Here is an 18,477-nt window from a genome sequence, read left to right on the forward strand (position 1 = left end):
CTCAGATAGGCCCATATAAACCGATAAACCAAAATTGGGTAAAATTAGACAGTTATCAGGTAATTTGGGAGAGGTAGAGCCTGAGGTGCATTTTTTTTTTTTAGGTATATTGAAGTATGGATCGTTTATTTGCATTCTCAAAATTATTTTGTATAAAATGTATTTCGCAATTTTAATTGTGCCCAGAAGTAGGAGTTTTATGCCGGCTAATTGTGCAGCAATCTGCTGTTTTATAAGTAGGACGCTAAAATTCCAACTAAATGGTTCTAAAGAACCTGTAAGAAAAGGCTAACAAACTAACTCAGGCTGTTGGATGGATGAATTACTATCGTACTAGTGTTATTTATTTACTATTGCAACTATAGTAACACTGTTTATTAAAACTGTCCGGTAGGTTAAAACTGTCCGGTAGGACAGTTGTATAAGGGTTGACCATCAAAAACTGCACGAAAAAGTGTAACGTTGAAAAACACCCAACTTTGACAATTTTTTTTATTTTTCTATAAAAGATAAAATTCCCAAATTTTCTTTAAATCTTACTCCAAATTCTCCTTTATAACTATAATTTTTTTGCAACCACCCAGATCTAATAGGTTTCGAGAAAAAAGTTGCCGAAAATGAGCAAAAACGGCTTTTTCAAAAAATGTTCTTGTTCTTGTTCTTCTTCTTCTTGTTGTTCTTGTTGTTGTTCTTGTTACCTTTTTTGTAAACAACGTAGCGCCTAAACGCGTGAACCGATTTTCATGAATGAGGTGTCATTCGATTCGGAACTTTATGTAGATGTGCCTTTTGGGGGTCTCGGCCCTGTACATCGAATGGGAGAGGAGTTAGCCCCCTTTATGTAAGGCCCCCTCCAAAATTATTATTACTAATTACTCTGTAAATCTTGGCCCTATTTTGATAAAATTTGGTAGGATGATAGGGTTAGGGCTCCCCTACCTAACAATAAAGCGACGATCTGCTCTTACACTTATTAAGGGGAAGTATAGCAATCGTTTCAAATTATCGACACGTGAACCGATTTTCATGAATGAATCGAAATTTTGTACAGATTTGTACTTTAAAAGTCTCGACGCTATGCCTCATAAGGAGGGGAGTTTGCCCCACCCAAATAAGGCCCTTTCTAAAACTATTATTACCAATATTTCTACAAAGCTTAACCCGATTTTGATAAAATTTAGCACGAAGAAGTGATTAAAGCTCCTCTACGTGGCTGTGAAGTGCCATCATGCTCTTACACCTACTAAGAGGAAGTACTGCAATCGTTAAAATTATCAATGAGTGAACCGATTTACATCAATGAATTGTCGTTCGATTCAAAATCTTTGCCTTTTAGAAAGAAGTACTGTAATCGCAGTTTATTTTTCTTGCTCCTCTTAAAAGGAAGTACTGAAATCGCAGTTTAATTTTGCTATTTACGTACAAATACCTTCCTATTTTATATAAAAAGGCTTTCTCAAAAAAAATGTTATTGAGGATGGTTTGGGAACCGCAACTATAACCATTCTTTAAAAAGATCTCTCCAGTGGTAGTTACGGTTCCGATTTAACACCTTATCAGGTTATAATGATAGAATAGCTTATTCCAAATTTTAAAAAAATCCAATCTGTAAAGCAGATATGTAACTTTGCTAATAGACAAAAAGGAAAATCTGTCCAAAAGGTACAAAAATCTCCTTAACAAAAACTTACAGTTTAAAAAGTTAAGTATAAGGGTTGATTAAACGCCAAAAGGTACACAAATCAGCAAGTACCCAACATTTCATTAATACTTCATTGATATTATTTAAGTAATTTTACCGCATTAATTTTCATTAATATTTTTTAAGAATTTATTAGATGTCACATACCCTTATGCTGGCCAGTTCATTCATAATAGTTATAATTGTGATAAAATGTATATTATATCTTCGTATAAATAGGTACTTTATTTTAACTCTATTCCAAATTATTCTTCTGATTCTGAAGTTGTCACATATACATGCATGTTAAATTAGAAAAAGACAAATTTAGAGCCGGCTACTGTTTAAATTTGAATCACGGAGGATTTAAAGCATTTTTTCAGTCTTGAATTCGTCTTACCGAAATATTCGTGAGGACAAATAACACACAGTTAATAACAAGTAGATTATTCAACATTATTTATTCATTTCTCAATTGTAATTTAATTTAGTTCCCCTAATTTTACTTATGGTAAAATACTGGAATAATTAGCTGTCCTAAAAATATGCATATCTTATTTATTTTATATTACATATACACAACATTGTGGGAAGAACACCTAGATGGAGAATGTAATTGAAGAAAACTATATTATTTACGATAAAGCCAGATTGACTACTTCATAAAATAACAATTACTTTATCGAAGAATGAACTTAAACCGACGATTTTTATTTAAAAATAAAAATAAATAAAATCATTGATGTAAGTTGGTGTAAGCAATTTTTAAAAAAGTTTATGAATTTTTTAGCCTCATATTTTTTTATTTTTTATAACGTTTTCTTTTTCACCAGTGATTAATAGTTTGATTATTATAGATAAATAGATATTACAGTCAATCTAAGTTAAATGGTGTGCTACTTGAACAAATATTTTGTAGATGAAAATGGCCAGCATAAGGGTATGTGACATCTAATAAATTCTTAAAAAATATTAATGAAAATTAATGCGGTAAAATTACTTAAATAATATCAATGAAGTATTAATGAAATGTTGGGTACTTGCTGATTTGTGTACCTTTTGGCGTTTAATCAACCCTTATACTTAACTTTTTAAACTGTAAGTTTTTGTTAAGGAGATTGATGAAACTATTGATGATCTACTCATTGATGGATCTAAATATGAAATTAAACTATGAAGTAATTATCACCTACTAGAAACTAAAAGTGCGGAGGTATGCTAGTTTAACTAATATTAAGTACGGATTTGGGGAGACGGATTTTGCCCGCATTGGGTCCTGGTCTCAAAGATCCCGCTAAGGTTTATTGTACCTTCCCCTACCATCCCGCTCCTTTACCTGAGCCACTGTTTTAATTCAGGGCAAAGCAACCCCAACACCGTCTAACTTAAGATATTCTGTTCTTTATTCGATACTTAATAATTCTTCGGAATTTGTTTATATTTCAGTCTTTGCTGCCATCACAGAGCATTCTTTACTAAAGCTCTATACCCAACAAGCCATTGAACCATCTGAAGATCAATTTATAGCGTTCAATAGACAGATAACTATTGAGCAACTTCTTGTGAAAAGTAAACTGATGCTGGATATTTTGATAATCACTTTTAAATCCCTAATATATGCAATCACTTTGCTTTGAAAGGAAGGCAAAATTTTAAAATAGTAGATACACTATACAGAAGAGAAGAGATGAATAAAGACAGAAATAAGGTCAGATTTTCCAAGCTGGTAAAACAAGATGAATAATATTTCTTGGCGATGATAAATCTGCAGGATGATGCGCACAGTGGTAATGTTGGAAGAACTACTAGACGGTGGTGAATGGAAGAACAATAATTTGTTGTCACAGTTGTTAAAAAGAGAAGCGGTTAGTTCAACTAGACCTGGCAGTGTCTCGGGTCATTGTTATTAGCGCAGAGTACCACTGCTGCCTCGAGCACAAACTGCTGCATCGCCACTTCTCTGAATTTCACGCGTATTCCTTCTTTTATAACGCCTTTCTATACCATTACTCTATCGTCCTCTTGAAATGTATTTATCATAATTCCTGTTCTTTATTTCTAATTTGTTTACTTTCTGGAACACCAATAAAATATCTCTTATGTTTAATGTTATGCAGATTTATATCCAGGAGAAAATTTTAGTTTTTTATTTATCTTATTTAATCCGTGAAAGACTTCTACTAAAAAGAATACTTCAAGCTCTTAGTTGTCAATAATTTGGCTTTTGCAATCATCATTCTACTGCCCCGCATTATAGATATCTCTTACTTCTTTTAACAAGAACCGTAATGCTCAGGGTTTTCCACGACATCGTCCAAGCCTTATTCTATCCTCAAAAGGCATTCTATCAGCTAACTATTAATAAATCGTCCGTTTAAATTTATCATAAAAATTTCATATAAGATCAATCAGGACGTATCCCTTTCTTCTTCATATTTCGAATTGCTACATCTCCTGTTTTATTAGAGTAATCTCTGCGAAAATAAGAACCATTATTCCCTCATTTCCCTGTAAGGGGAAGTGGATTAGCCACTTCTTCAGGGTACTTGGCGACCCTGCGGGTATCCCAGCCTAATAATATTAACATGAGCAACATATACTGTTACACCCCAATACTCGTACATTTACACAGTACACATAGGGCATAGTCATCTGTACAAGGAGGGGCTTATTAGCTCGGGACCGTTGTGCAGATTGTGTCAGGATGAGGAGGAAACGGTCTCTCACGGGCTGTTCGATTACTTTGATTGCTCAATGAAACCTTTGGATCTTAGAGCCCAAAGGAGATAGTAGCGGAAAAAGAACAAGCAGGGAATGCCCTCAACCTCTTTAGTAGAAGAGGTTTCGTCTACTACATCCAAAGAGGATGGCACAATAAGCCATTCGGCTGCGGTGCCGTGGGGCATTGGTCCCACCCCGATAATCTAATCTACGTAGTACTCATTTACTACTACAATACAGAACAATTCCTGTTTTCGAGCTGTATTTTTGAAGGAGATATGAGGTGACAAATTTGGGAGCTTTACATTCCCTTCAAATTTCTAATTGCTGTATCTCACGTCCTATTGGTGTTATTACTGCGAAAATATGGGCAATTATAGTACTCGTCTACTGTTCAACTGTGCACGATTGCAACATTCTAGCTGTATTTATAAAGGAGGAAAGGGTGATAAAATTTAGTAGTTTTACAATGCATTCATATTTCTAATTGCTGTATCTCCTGTTCTATTGGTGTAATCTTTGAAAAAATATTTACAATTATAGTACTCATTCACTACTACAATTGTGCGGAATTCCTGCATTCTGGCTCCATTCATAAAGGAGATATAAGGAAATAAATATTGGGTGCTTTAAATTTCCTTCATATTTCGAATTGCAGTATTCAGAATTTCCTGTTTTATTGGTATAAGATCATTTCGGTTGGCCACCCCTGTTAAGACTGTGTTTAGGAAGTATTGAAGTGTCCATTTGTAAATATTGAGGGCAATATTCTTTTTGGATTTAATGCTAAGTTTAAAAAAATAATAATTTCTTTAATTGCAGAAAAAAAAAGAAAGTTAATTACTCACTACAATTTCTTCAATAATAATTATCTGCAACATTGTAAACATTTCTCAAAATGGAATAATATTTTAAATATTGATACGTATTAAGTCGACCAAATTACATACGCATCACTATATCTCTCCTAGTAAGCTCATGTCCGGAACACAAAACGGATACAGGAAATATGGATAATTATTTACGGCAATGTAGACTTGGTCATGACGCCATTTATTAACTCACAGGTTCTGTATGAATCAGAATAATACACTTAACAAAATGTGTAATAAAAAGTAAAATGTAAATAGTAAAAAAAAAAGTAAATAGCCTATTGAAAAAAAAAATATTTTAAAAAAAGTTTTAATTTAAAGGAAAAAAAAAGTAATGCCCCGGGTGAGGATCGAACTCACGACCTTAAGATTATGAGACTTACGCGCTGCCTACTGCGCTACCGAGGCTTGTTGAAAACGAGTGCTTCGTAACTGCAGATATGTAGCTCTAACAGTAAACTTCCTTTTCTTGCATAAATTATGTATTGTGGTACAGTTAAATCTCATTTAGGTAAATTCAGGCAGATTTTTTTTTTGTTTTTTCTAATTAATCTGATTAATATAAGGTCTGTCAAGTTTTCACATCAAATTGGTGGATAACAAATATGGTTATACGCAATTTACTCAACTCATTGCCTTCATTGCAAAATATTGCAAAATTGCAATTATAAGTAAATGGTTTTAAAGGTTTATTTGGTCTTGGATATTTAAAAGTAGGATGGTGGGGATTATACTTTCCTCATTATTAAGAACGGGTTACATCCAACTTAATAGTGTGACCTTCTGTACAATTAGAAGGAACTATTATCCTTCGAGTTATATCCTACAATCTTTTTTTTTCCGCAATGAGCCTTTCAAATAAAGTGAGGAAAAACTCCGGAGTGAAGACTCACAGGACTTTTTCTTACTGCTATTCTCAACTTTCCACGTCACAAATTCTCTTCAAACTAATAACATTTGAGATACATTTAGTTCTTATCAGTTTAGAATAAATCTACCCAACACCCATCTAACAAACATTTTGAATTTTTAGAGAAAATATATACAGATTTATGTGTTTGTAATCGATATACAAAGTTTAAATAAAAAATGGCGCAGGAAGTGTTTGAGAAAAAATCCCAAAATACGGGAAAATTCTATTCAGTAAATTGGCAATACCGTTAGCTGATTTTTCACAAGTTTATAAATTCTGCCTCACATTTGGTTCTTATTAAAAGCTGTACAGGAAGTAATTTAGTAAAATGAACAATACTGGCACTTTAGAGGTAAGTCTAACGCCCCTCTCTTCCAGAAATTATAGGAAAATTGTAAGAATTGTTTTTGAGAAAATTTAAAACAAAAAATTAAACAGTAAATTAATGGACCTGTCCAGTAGGACAATTGCATAAGGGTTGATCGTCAAAAAGTGCCTAAATTAAAGTTTTACTTTATTTACCAAAAAATTAAAAATATTCCTTAAATTGTGAACTTTACTTCTAAGTAATTATGAAAGTTGTAAAAATTTTATTATAATAAAAATTATTAATGGTTAAACCTAAATCTTATATAAAATGGTGGCATCATCAAATTTAGTTCAATGAGCGATATGTTGAACACCTTTCAAAGAAATTTTCTGAACTTTATTTTATAGTTAGAAGTTCTTTTTAACAGTAAAAGAAACTATTCCATAACCTTCAAAAAATCCATAATAGTAGCAGCGAGTAAAATCCAGATATTCACTAGCTTTTTTTACTTAAGGAAAAGGAGAAGTTTCATTTCTGCAAGGAAATAATAAAAAGCAGTCCAATGTTCACTAAATAAATAAAAATAAAACAGACCCAACTTCCATTTTATTGGACAAAATGATAGGGGTTAGGGGTTTGGGTTTCGGCCAGTGTAATGGGAAGAGTCGTAGAAGGGCCCAGCAGAGCAATAAAATACAGTGGTCATTGCTACAGCGGCACCATCCTATACTCTCTTGCACAGGACGAGAGACAAAAATATCAATAGGAATGAGTGGTGATAATCAAGGGGAGCAAGAAATGGCCAGATTTATATATCTAAGGAAGAGACAGGAGGAACTGGTGTAGCAGCAAGCTATTTAGGGGCGGTCACCAGCGTATACATGCAATAAATATAAAGCGCAAAGGGTTAGTTGGGGAGGAAGTACTACTAGGAAGAGACTAGATGGAATTATACCGGAAATCTAGATTTGCATAGGATGCAAGTAATAAAGGGCGCTCAGGAAGGAAATCATATACTGATCTTCTTAATTATTAGCTAGCAGAAGATCTAATTGCATGGTGAACACCGCTAGAGTGGAGTACTTGCATTCACTCTAATAATGCATGTAAAATTATTATATGCTCTCACGATGGGTAACGTTTTACTCTCTTAATATGACTGCACAGATATCTCTAGCATTTGATCTATACAACAATCAAACGCAGGAACCTTACAGCAAATCGTGTAGCATAGTTGGCCCAACGAGAGCTGTATTTCGTATCTAGAAGATGTAAAAGTACATAAAAGCCCGTATTACTTGCTTTAACTCTTTGAGGCACACGATTTTAAAGAAAATAAAAGTCCTAGCTGCGCAGAATTTCTTTTATTATAAAAAAATGGAAATAAACATTCATTTCCATTATTTTACATATGTAATCATCCCTCTCAAATAATCATTACACTCGAAATAAGAAAAAATTAATAACATTTCGATAGTTCTTTGTATAATAAACTATGCAATTAATGCTTTATATGATGTTAATTCAAACACAACTTTTTACCAAAACAAAGCGGAACTTTGCAGACAGTACAGCGCTGTCCTTCAGCGCACTGTACCTTGAAATGTTTAAGTTCCATGTTTTGACCCAATTTTTTATAAACAATATATGAATTAACAACAGCTGCATCCAAATAATAGAACAGTATGCGGTGCCACAATTTTTAGTTTATAATAAATATAAAAATTATTTCACTTATTTTCGCATTTACCATTCATTGGTGCATAGCACTGCCAACTGAATGAACAACTTTAAATAACATATTAAGCTGTATGTATGAAGAACTTCAACTTTTCGAGAGGGGTTAAAATATATCCCACCATGCAGCAAAAGCTAAGCTAAAGGTGGGACAGTTTTTAAAACACCTAGCCGCAAAGAGTTAAGGACGAAAAATCACACAAAAAATCGAGAAATCTGTACTGAACCCTCAAAACCACTTTCTCTGACTACTGTAAGAGAAATACTACTTCTGTTCTCAAGGTTATAACTCATTAATACTCCAAACAGAGTAACGGCAGAGGAACGTCGCTTAACCCTTTTAGTACCAAACGACGATATATCGTCGTTCGGTGCACTTGCCAAAAATACCAACGACGATATATCGTTGCGCCTCCGTTGGGGCCTTATTGTACTCATCACAAGAGGTCTGTGTTTCAAAATAACTTTATAAAATGTTAAAATGGTTCATATTCGATGCAACACAAGTGAAAAAATGGTTATTAGATTTAACTTTTTGTTATATTGTAGGGAGGGGGAAGGTACGGAAGGAAACCAACGTAAACGAAACAAAACTTTATTACAAATAAACGAAAACTCTTTACACACATACGTATTAATAGCAACTAAGAATAGTCTCTCTCTCAACCAGGTTGACACCAGGACGACCGTGACGAACTTCCGGCTCGCAGGTCACACTGACTCGGGCTATACTAGCGGGTCCCCCGTTTCGGCGTACGGCCGTCCTCGCCCGTTTCCGCTCTCTCTACAATATTTTATGCTGATTAGTGCCGCGGGTCTGTATATGTTAGAGTGATAAGATAGAAACGGGACCCGGGATATCCCTCGGATATTCGTCGACACGAAATAGTTTCTCTGGACCGTAATCGCAATCTTTATGATGTTTATGATAGTTATCGGAGTATTCAAGTGGCATGCGTGCATCGACTCGGCAAGCCTAAAATCTTTTTCAGTCTTTCTTGATCCTTCTAACGTGCAGTCAGTATTCAAAAACCGTCAAAGTTTTCATAGAGACACAATTAGCAGTAGAAAATTTTGTCAGTTTTGTTGATACCTTTTTGAAAAAATTATACCCTGTTACGAACATGGATGACGCAGAATTAGTGCGAATTATTGACAATAATAATGTCTATACATTATACTAAAAGATGTATATAGAGCTATGACCAAATGATGACTTTTTTTATGTGCAATTACCATTTGAAAAAGAGAAATCACTTTTGTACGATTTTTGTTAAGTCTTATGTTCATGTTATTCTTATGATTTTCAACAAATAATGAAACACAATTCGTATCGTTTTATTCTCCCTTTATTTCCGAATATGCTGCTTTTTATATTTTGTAAATATCACTTCTACTTTCGTTTTTACGAGCATTTTCGCAAACTTCTGTAAATTCGCCGATTCGGCCCGGTATTGTTCGCTTAGGCACGTTCTTTTCGCCGGTACTAAAAGGGTTAATGTAAAATAGCACTAAACCAGTTCATCAGAAATGCCAAAAATCGTCTTTTTCGCCAATATTTCTCAAATACAGTTCTCAGTTTATATTGTTTTTAATCACTGGCTGGAATCTTTCATCAAGCCTAAGCGGATGTGATTTGAGACGCCCAAAACCAAGGTAAAACAAAACAAAAACATTGCTCTTATGCTTCTACCTCCTCCATTCTCCACAGTTATGTTCAAGTTTTCTGTTTAATACTATTAAAGAGTAATTTTAAAGTAGAAATTACGATAAATACCTGAATAGTATTTGCAGTCGCGTATAAATAACTTCTAGAGCTAAACTTCGTTTTAACGGGTTTAACCCAAATGCGGATTATCTATAATATTTATCTCTAAGGCTTTTTGTTCAAATTATAAAATAAAATGTTTTAAAAATTATTTCAATTAAAAACGGGTCTATAACTTAAATTCACTGATTCCTTAACCTTCCCAGCGAGCCAGTGCTTTCTGGTTTCAGGCAGGAGTGTCAGAGTCAGCGGAGCTTGAAAACGAAACAGTAAAGATTTCTATATGGTCTTTTCTGAATGAACATTCATATATAACACGAACGTTTTTAGCGTAGAAACCAGTTTCTTATTTTTCAAAAAATAAATAAATAGGTGTGTTGAGTTTTATTTGTAAGTAACTTTAAAGAATGAATGAAAAAAGATGAAAGGACGAGGCGAAGAAGATAGAGAAGAGAGAGTAGGTGAACTGTGGCATCTTATTGGAGTGTATGACAGGTAAAGGAGAGGAGCGGGCCAAGTTCAGATTGGTTCTAACGATGATGGATGTCGGCTGTAATTAGAGCGAAAGCAAGAAGCCGCTGGAGCGCCGAACTAAGCCGGTCTGGGCGGCCGCTGGTAGGGCGCTGCTGCAGTCCCGGGGCCACTGAGGTAGACCACCGGACCTCTTATAAATTTATTACTAGCTAACACGCCCAACCTTGTCACAATGTTTTACAATAAATGTACAACCTACTGTTACCGTCACTAATATACCAACACCCGAGCCAGAGACAAGTCCCTAGCTAAGGCGACTTCTTTTTCTTCGCCTTTCTAGTCCCGCTCGTACACCCACCGACTTTAAACGCTCATTCCATTCAGTGAAGAAGCTAATTGAACTTTACCGGAGTTACACTAGCATTTTCATGTCTTCACTATATCACTCACTTGACTAATTAATACATATAACCTACAAAGAAGCATGATTATTCTATCTTCTACGATGTAACCATAGACTCCACTAATTGTTAAACAAAATTTAATATCATTATAAAATAAAATTTCATTATTTTTAAGTTTTGCAACTCGTAACAAGAAGTTAGGGACAAAATTTACATATAACTTTAATGTGATAATATAAAATAAATAAAACTCAACATAATGCACATTACAATTTAGAATGAAAAGAAAACTTATAAACTAAAAAATTAATCATTTTATTTATTTATTTATCCTTTTATTGAAATTTACACCTGTACCTACAGGGTACAGTAAGATAACGTGGCAGACGTGAATGACGGTCATCCAGTGATGGCCGCCATTAGTCTCCCAGTTGGTCACGGAGCCAACGGCGCCTCAGCCGTCTTCGAGGATTGGAGGGTAGCGTAGTTGAAGACAAGTTTGCAGCTAAATGGTTATGATGAAATGAGAGTTTTTTATGAAAATTTTTATATCGGATTTTGGCAAGTTCGGAGATGAGTGGGATTTGGAGATCTGTATGTATTGTGTGGTTGCTAACATAGAATGGGGCGTCTACCATGCGGCGGAGTATTTTGGATTGGAGTGTTTGCAGTCTATTGATGTTGGATTTTTTAGCTCATCCGTAAAGTTCGAGTCCGTAAGTCCATATTGGTGTGAGAAGAGCTGTGTAGAGTCGTCGTTTGTTCTGTAGTGAGAGTTTTGAGCGTTTGTCGAGTAGTCTGGCTAGAAGTTTGTATCGTTTGTTTAGTTCGGTACGTTTAAGTCTCTTATGGGGGTTCCAGGTAAGTCTCTTGTCTAGGTACATTCCAAGGTACCGCACATGGTCGGCTGCTGGGATAGGTGTACGATGTAAGAAGACAGGTGGTGGAGTTTGTCTTAAAAACGATCACAAATAAGAAAATAAATTAAAATTAAATGCGATCGTTAAGTTAGAGACGGTTGGGCTCAAATCAAAATATAACCTTCAATTTTTCTGCGTTTGTTCGTTTTTTGAGTCACATACCCACTGACCATTTTCTGAACCACTTTTTCAGCCTCAAAAAAACGATTTCGAAATATTGGTAAGAACGCAATTTTTTTTTTTTAATAATAAAAACAGTAAAAATGAATCTTTTCATCCAATCAGAAATCTAAGTGGTTTGTCTTCATCTCCTAAATTTATGCTAACTTTATTTGGAGTATTAGTAAACATCATTTGAACACTTATTGAAGCACATAACGGACCCTCTTGAGGGAACATGAGTGACAACCGATTGCCTTAACTTGCATTATGTGGAATGAGGGGTTTGAAGGAGGAATGAAGCAGGTGACAAAGTTGAGTGGAATTGGTTCTCCCAATTGCAGCAATGGCTTGCTGTTATTGGCGAATCTGACTTCGTTTATTGTGATAAAGGGAAGTGCATAAAACCAGAGGGTACCAGATTTCATTGGAAAATGGTCTAATCATGTTCTTTCGCTCGATGTCGATAGGGGCTCTTCATTCTGGCTATAGTCGCTTGTATATAGAGATATCAGTTTATTGTGACTTAATGATAAATATATTTTTATTATACTTGCGCTTTAGACAAACTCAGGGTGGTCAGCCAGATTCGAGTATCGAGTTGCAAGGCATTGAGAATCAGGTCTAGAAATGGTTATTACCACATAGACATCAACTCAATTTGCACAATGTGCAATTTAAATAGAAATGAAACCCTGGAGCACTTTCTCTTTATATGTCCGCTGTATTCACCGCTGAGAAGACTCTACCTGGGAGAGTTCCTTCAAAAAGAGTCCTATTTAATAAATATTGTAAAAGTAAACACATATGATCGCCTAAATAAGATCTACCATTATGTTATAGAATCTTTTTTCAGTGCACTGCCGGTCTCCAGAAAGTGTTCTCTCATTACAGTTTCCTCTTATCGCAACAGGAATTTCTTCTTACAGCTCACTGTCCAGTGGATCCGGTGAAAGTCCTAGGAAAGTATCTACTAGGAAGGAAAAAAATTTAAGGGCCCTTAGGGCAGCTGGATTCGAACCCGGGATCTTCGCGTGGAAATACAGTAGGCTAACCAATGAACTTTTTCGTAGGATATGATCATTAAATTACATGAACTTGTACTTTAAACTAAAAAATGATACGTAATGTAAAAAGTTAGGAACATAAAATATACAAAATACGTACTACGTTGATATTTAATAAAAAATATGCCCGATAATAGCCGAGTTGCACGTATAGTAGATAAAGAAATAAATAACACCAGGTAACATATCATCATCTGTTTGTAAATGTGTCCAATGTAAAATATACACTTTCTATAAATCTGGTACCTTAAGTATCAAGCATTGATTTATATTGAAGCAGTGCACACCTTAATCAAAATATTGAATCAACTATTTAAGCACACATTCACATTATGTATGTACGGTTTAACACCCACAGTTTTTAGACAATCAGCAATGTATCTTGTATTTATTGCAATAATGCTACTAGGAAACCGGATTCGTGGTGCTGGGAAATCAAGTTTTACGCGTTATTCTTATTGTCTAATTTCATTTTCTAGTCAGTAATTGATTAAGGAAATTGACTTAGCTTCAGAAACGGTTTAGACAAGGCTTCTGGGCAAATGTTTTCTTCCGAGGGCAGGAAATCCGACGGAAATCAATATAATAGTACTTAGTAGAAATTTAAACCCCGCAGCACTTACATTCGTCTTGATTGTATCTAATAATAATTACATAGTCTAGAAAAACCTTAGTAAATATTTGTTTTGGTGCCATTTATTTCCTATAAAACACTTTTAATGTGCTTCATCTATCCGATGTTAGAGTTTTACAACTTCAACGGATTCAAAGTTTTCAACAGAATCAAAAAATATTACGCTCTACAAATTAACAAAGTTCTAATGAAGAACACCAAAAAAATTATTTTTTTAAAGGAAGGAATTGGTTTATTGTTCTGGATTCCCGAGTGGAAATCTCCGTTTACAATTTGAAAGTCTCACTCTTTGGTTGCTAAGAGCAGAAATTTAGAAGGTTGGAAGTCTATGAAGGAGGGTATTCATCCATCCAACCCGTGTATCCGTCCAGACTCTTTAAAGAAATTCCAGGGATTGCCAACACTTAATGGAAACCCTGGATATTTGGAAAACCTCCCCAGAAGAAGTAGGAAGTCAGTAGGGTGGGATGAAATTAAAAAAAAAACTTACAAGATCCTCCACAACACCCCAAGAGGAAGAATATCCTCCTTCACTAGCCAACATTTACAAAAGGAATTCCGATGCCCTTCCTAGTGTATTAAGTGAAAGAAAAACTGCTCCAAGGAGGTTTCCAGTACGATGGAGGCTCCGTTTTCGATAGCACCAATCATTCTTCAAGGGTTGCAGGATTAATTAGATGAGACTAAAGATGTTTGAGGACCAGATAGGAGCAGCAGTCTGGTATATCTTGTTCCTTAGCCCTGAATTCTGATCTCTCCTCCCAAACATCTTATCCAGTTACTCTGAGAAAGGCTTCTTTCGCCCACTTCTCAATCACATCCACGAAACATGTCCTCAAACTTTCTTTGATTACTAGTTTCGAGGAATAGTTGTCAAAGAGGCAATCCGGAGAGGTAGAAATAGGATTTTCAGGGAGAAGTTAGGAAGAATTTTCATCTTTTTTGGGATAGACTTTCTTCAAATTCGATCTTCCACAATTATTCCTTGAGATTCCATTTTGTTAAGTCTTCCTTTGGTAGTAACTTTTGCAGAAATCCTTTCTTTCAGGTACGGGAACAAAATTCTCTCCCTTCTTTAATTGCTTCGTTCTCCATTAACTCCAATTAAGTTGATATCTCTTGTAAGGTTATGTGCACTCTTTGAACGATGCAACTCTATCCACAACAGATCAGGTGTGATTCTCTAAGCACTGATCGCAATCCCACCATCGCTGATACAGTACGATTCTCATAGCAATGACTTCTCATCTTCTTTAACCTGTACAACAAAAGTTGAGATATCATCAAAGAAATTTGGTAAAAACTAAAATGCCGCTTTCCAGGTCCACGAATAGAAGTTCATTATATTTAAAGTTGACAGTTTCAAAGTTTTTTTTTTTACAAATTTGTACTTGTTATGACATTTTCGTAACACTCTACATATTTATGAGTTAGGAGCGTTCTCCATTGTTAAAAATAGACAAAGAAACGTTTATAAATAAAATATTTTTAATGATGACTAAAAGTATTTTTATTTTTATATTTTGTTACGTACTTAAGTAAAAATAAATTTGCCAGCTTGAGAAAAATTAAATGCATTTCTATAAATTAGAAGTGCAGTGTATTGTAGTTCTATATATTGCGTAACTACGTGCTGAGCTTCTGACTCCAGGGTGGCCCTCTCACATTAGACACACAGCTCCTCTCTACCCTCTCTCTCTCGCACTTCTATTTCTCTTTACTGCAGCATGCAAGTGGACAGAGAGCGTGACAGTCGTACATTTATGTTATGTTGCAGACCGATAGTGCATGAATGTAAAAGCTAAGCTTGAACTTGCAAAATAAAGAAAGTATTCTGTATACTTTAAAAAGCGAACTTTGAGTCAGCAATACTTTATTTATATACATAAGTTTTTTGTAAATATATATTTTGTATGAATGTAAAACCTTAGTATTTACTCATACAAGTTGTGTGCATGAAATTACGTTCACCATGAAAACTTAAAGATCTTATAAGCCGACCAGGCTTTATCTACCTTATGACGTTTGTGAGAAAATTCTCCAATAATTCTGTCCTTGCTGGCGTTACCAAGGGAAGTATACTTGTTTCATTTCTCTGACATTACGCAGCTGACATTATTATTCATCCAAATTATAGATATTTGCTGATACTACCTTAGTTTCTATCTAATCCTCATTCTAATTACAGCTTACCATTGTAACCAAGCTCTCATATCATAGCCATTGAGTCTTGGTTTTTTAAAGTGGAAAATAATATTGAATATAAGTAAATGAAAATTATTTAGCGTTTACTTTAAATGGCAAAACTCTTCCTTTCAGTTACTTCGATGGAATCCCTGTTCCTCCAGCTGATCTTAGGCATTACCTAACTTGGGCTCTACCTGGAACAGAGGCTAACATGAAAACAAGTTTTCAACTTCAATCTGGAATACTCTGGAGTCCGGTTCAAGTTATCACTTGCTAATAAAAGTGAGCATTATAGCACTTTATTGACATAACTGTGAATATAAGTGCAAAAAATGTATGGGTCATTTAAGCATTAAGATCTAAACCTCATTCAAATTTTCCTATCCAAAATTTGTCGCCTTACGACTAACTCCCCATTGTATACCTACATCCAACTGTACCCTAGATCTGAATATTCCTTTCGTCACCTACCCGGCCTTTAAATTCTGTACTAAAATAAAACTCTATTTAATGTGTATAACTGTTTTACTAAAGCAATAAGACTATGCAGTGCTTTGCTGCAAGAGTAATGTCCAGGTCTGTGCTCACTAGATCTACAATGTTATTTTAATCGGTAATGCAAACGAATAATTTGTGATTTTGTACTGCCTTGGTTTCTGTTTATTATTATAGGTTGATGTTGTTTCCCTGAGCTACTTCTTATTTCGTTTCCTTTTGAATAAGCAAAAGAAAAGAACAGTATATGTATTATTTGAGTGACATTTTCCTTTTTCGTTTTAAATTCACCTACAGCTGTACTCTGTTTAATTACAGTATAAGTTTGTTTATTTTAATTACTTTTGTATCTTAATTCTTATAGTATAGTAAAAGGCGAACTCTTTCTGTATCATGCTACTTTGTATAATACAGAAATAAATTCCGCACTAAGCTCCAAACACATTTGAATTCCCAAGCCCCAAGATGTCTCTGAATACTTCCTCCCAGGAAACACTTAACGAGACTTGAGACGCCAAAGTTTCCACGGCCTCACAGATACCTGATGCTGGATAAAACTTCAATAATTTATTTATTAAATAATAATAATCAAGCCAAGAATACTAACATAGTTGTTTATTTTCAAATTTTTTTAAAGTTGTAAATTTTAAACAATTATTAAAAATATTAATACTTCCTTAATTTTATATTCTCCTAAGAACAACAATCGTGTTAATATTTCAAAATTGAGTCTTTGCAAAGAACATGGTTTTCAGATCAATTAAAAAATTTATCTTGAAAACTTTTTCTAAGCGCAGATTATCTACATTAATTTACTTGAATGTTTAAGTTTTTGTTAAAAAGAAATCTTAGGCGCCATTGTGGAGAAAATATTCAGAATTTGTAAAATGACTGGGTTGGCTAAAATTTTTCTAAAAGGTTACTGTCAGTTCCAGTGGTAACCCACTAAATCTGACATCAATTTTTTTCTTATTCTGTGAATTTCCATTTTTCAGATATGCTGCACTCTACAGGACACTCAAACAGTACAATTAGTGGGGAAAAAAATATATTGGATTCAGAAGTCCCAAAAACAAATATTTCCAATGAAAATTCGTAAACGACCATTTTGAATCGATCGCAATACTTCCCCTTGGCAAAGTAGGAAGAAAGAACTTTGTAAGAATTTTCTTATTGTCACTCACACACTGCGGATATATTTGTAAAAGGTAGCAATGATTTCTTTATAGTCAAAATAATGGGCGAAATGTAGGTCTAGTGGGAACGTTAAACCATGCCTGAAAAAAAAAAATAGTCATTTATTTTACTTTACTTGGAATAATACATCTAGTATTATTTTAAACAATTAACAGAATTTTTAGTATCTCTCATTTTAAATATTATTTATTAATAACCATTCTAAAAAATAAAAATAAAATTAGCCAAGCCTTACTTTCAAAGCCGTAAAATGTTTCCATTACAGTTAAAATCAATTTCTCCAAGTCATTAAAAAAAACCATCATAAAGATTGTGAACAGACCCTCCTTAAATACGTGTAATAATAATACAACAATAGTAGAGATGTACGGAAACAATAACCAGATAATACATCGCAGGAAAACTGAAATATTGTCATGCTCATACATTAACACATGCAAAAAGGAAGCGAGAACTGTTTGCTTTTTATGTATTGTGAATAACAGCAATGTATGTATTATGAGTTGTTTGTTTTTAGGAAACACAAATTTTTACTGTATAAGTGTTTACTTCATTCATTATTTTATATGCTAGAAATTAACATCTGGATTACGCGTTATTTTTATTGTAATATTTGCAATAAAAGTAAACTAATCTTATTTAAATATTCCCATGACTTCTCTAATTCTTATACGTATTAACATAACAGTTTGTAAGGTGCACATTACTTGAAAATAACTGTATAAAGAGCTGAATCTCATCCCCTCTTTGATTAGAACTGGTCTAATGAATTGTCCAGATGAAATTTATGGATCTATATGGATTCAATCTCGTGAAAGACTCAAAAAAGTGGCACTTCCGTAATTGGCCTAACTTTCTTTCTCTTGGTGATGTGCCTTTGCAGAGTGGACCACTGTTTTCCAGGCTAAAGTTTATGCCATTTTTTTGTGGCTTCGAAT

General features: G+C 34.2%; 1 non-coding gene across 1 annotated transcript; it reads right to left on the minus strand.

Moving 5' to 3' along the window:
* Positions 1–5,609: 5,609 nt before the first annotated feature.
* TRNAM-CAU (transfer RNA methionine (anticodon CAU)) lies at positions 5,610–5,682 on the minus strand. The gene has a single exon. It is a non-coding gene; the product is annotated as a tRNA-Met (tRNA).
* Positions 5,683–18,477: the final 12,795 nt, after the last annotated feature.

The sequence above is a fragment of the Rhodnius prolixus genome, unplaced genomic scaffold (genome assembly GCF_049639745.1).
Source record: "Rhodnius prolixus isolate KJV_2025 unplaced genomic scaffold, Rpr scaffold_4, whole genome shotgun sequence".
NCBI lineage: Eukaryota > Metazoa > Arthropoda > Insecta > Hemiptera > Reduviidae > Rhodnius > Rhodnius prolixus.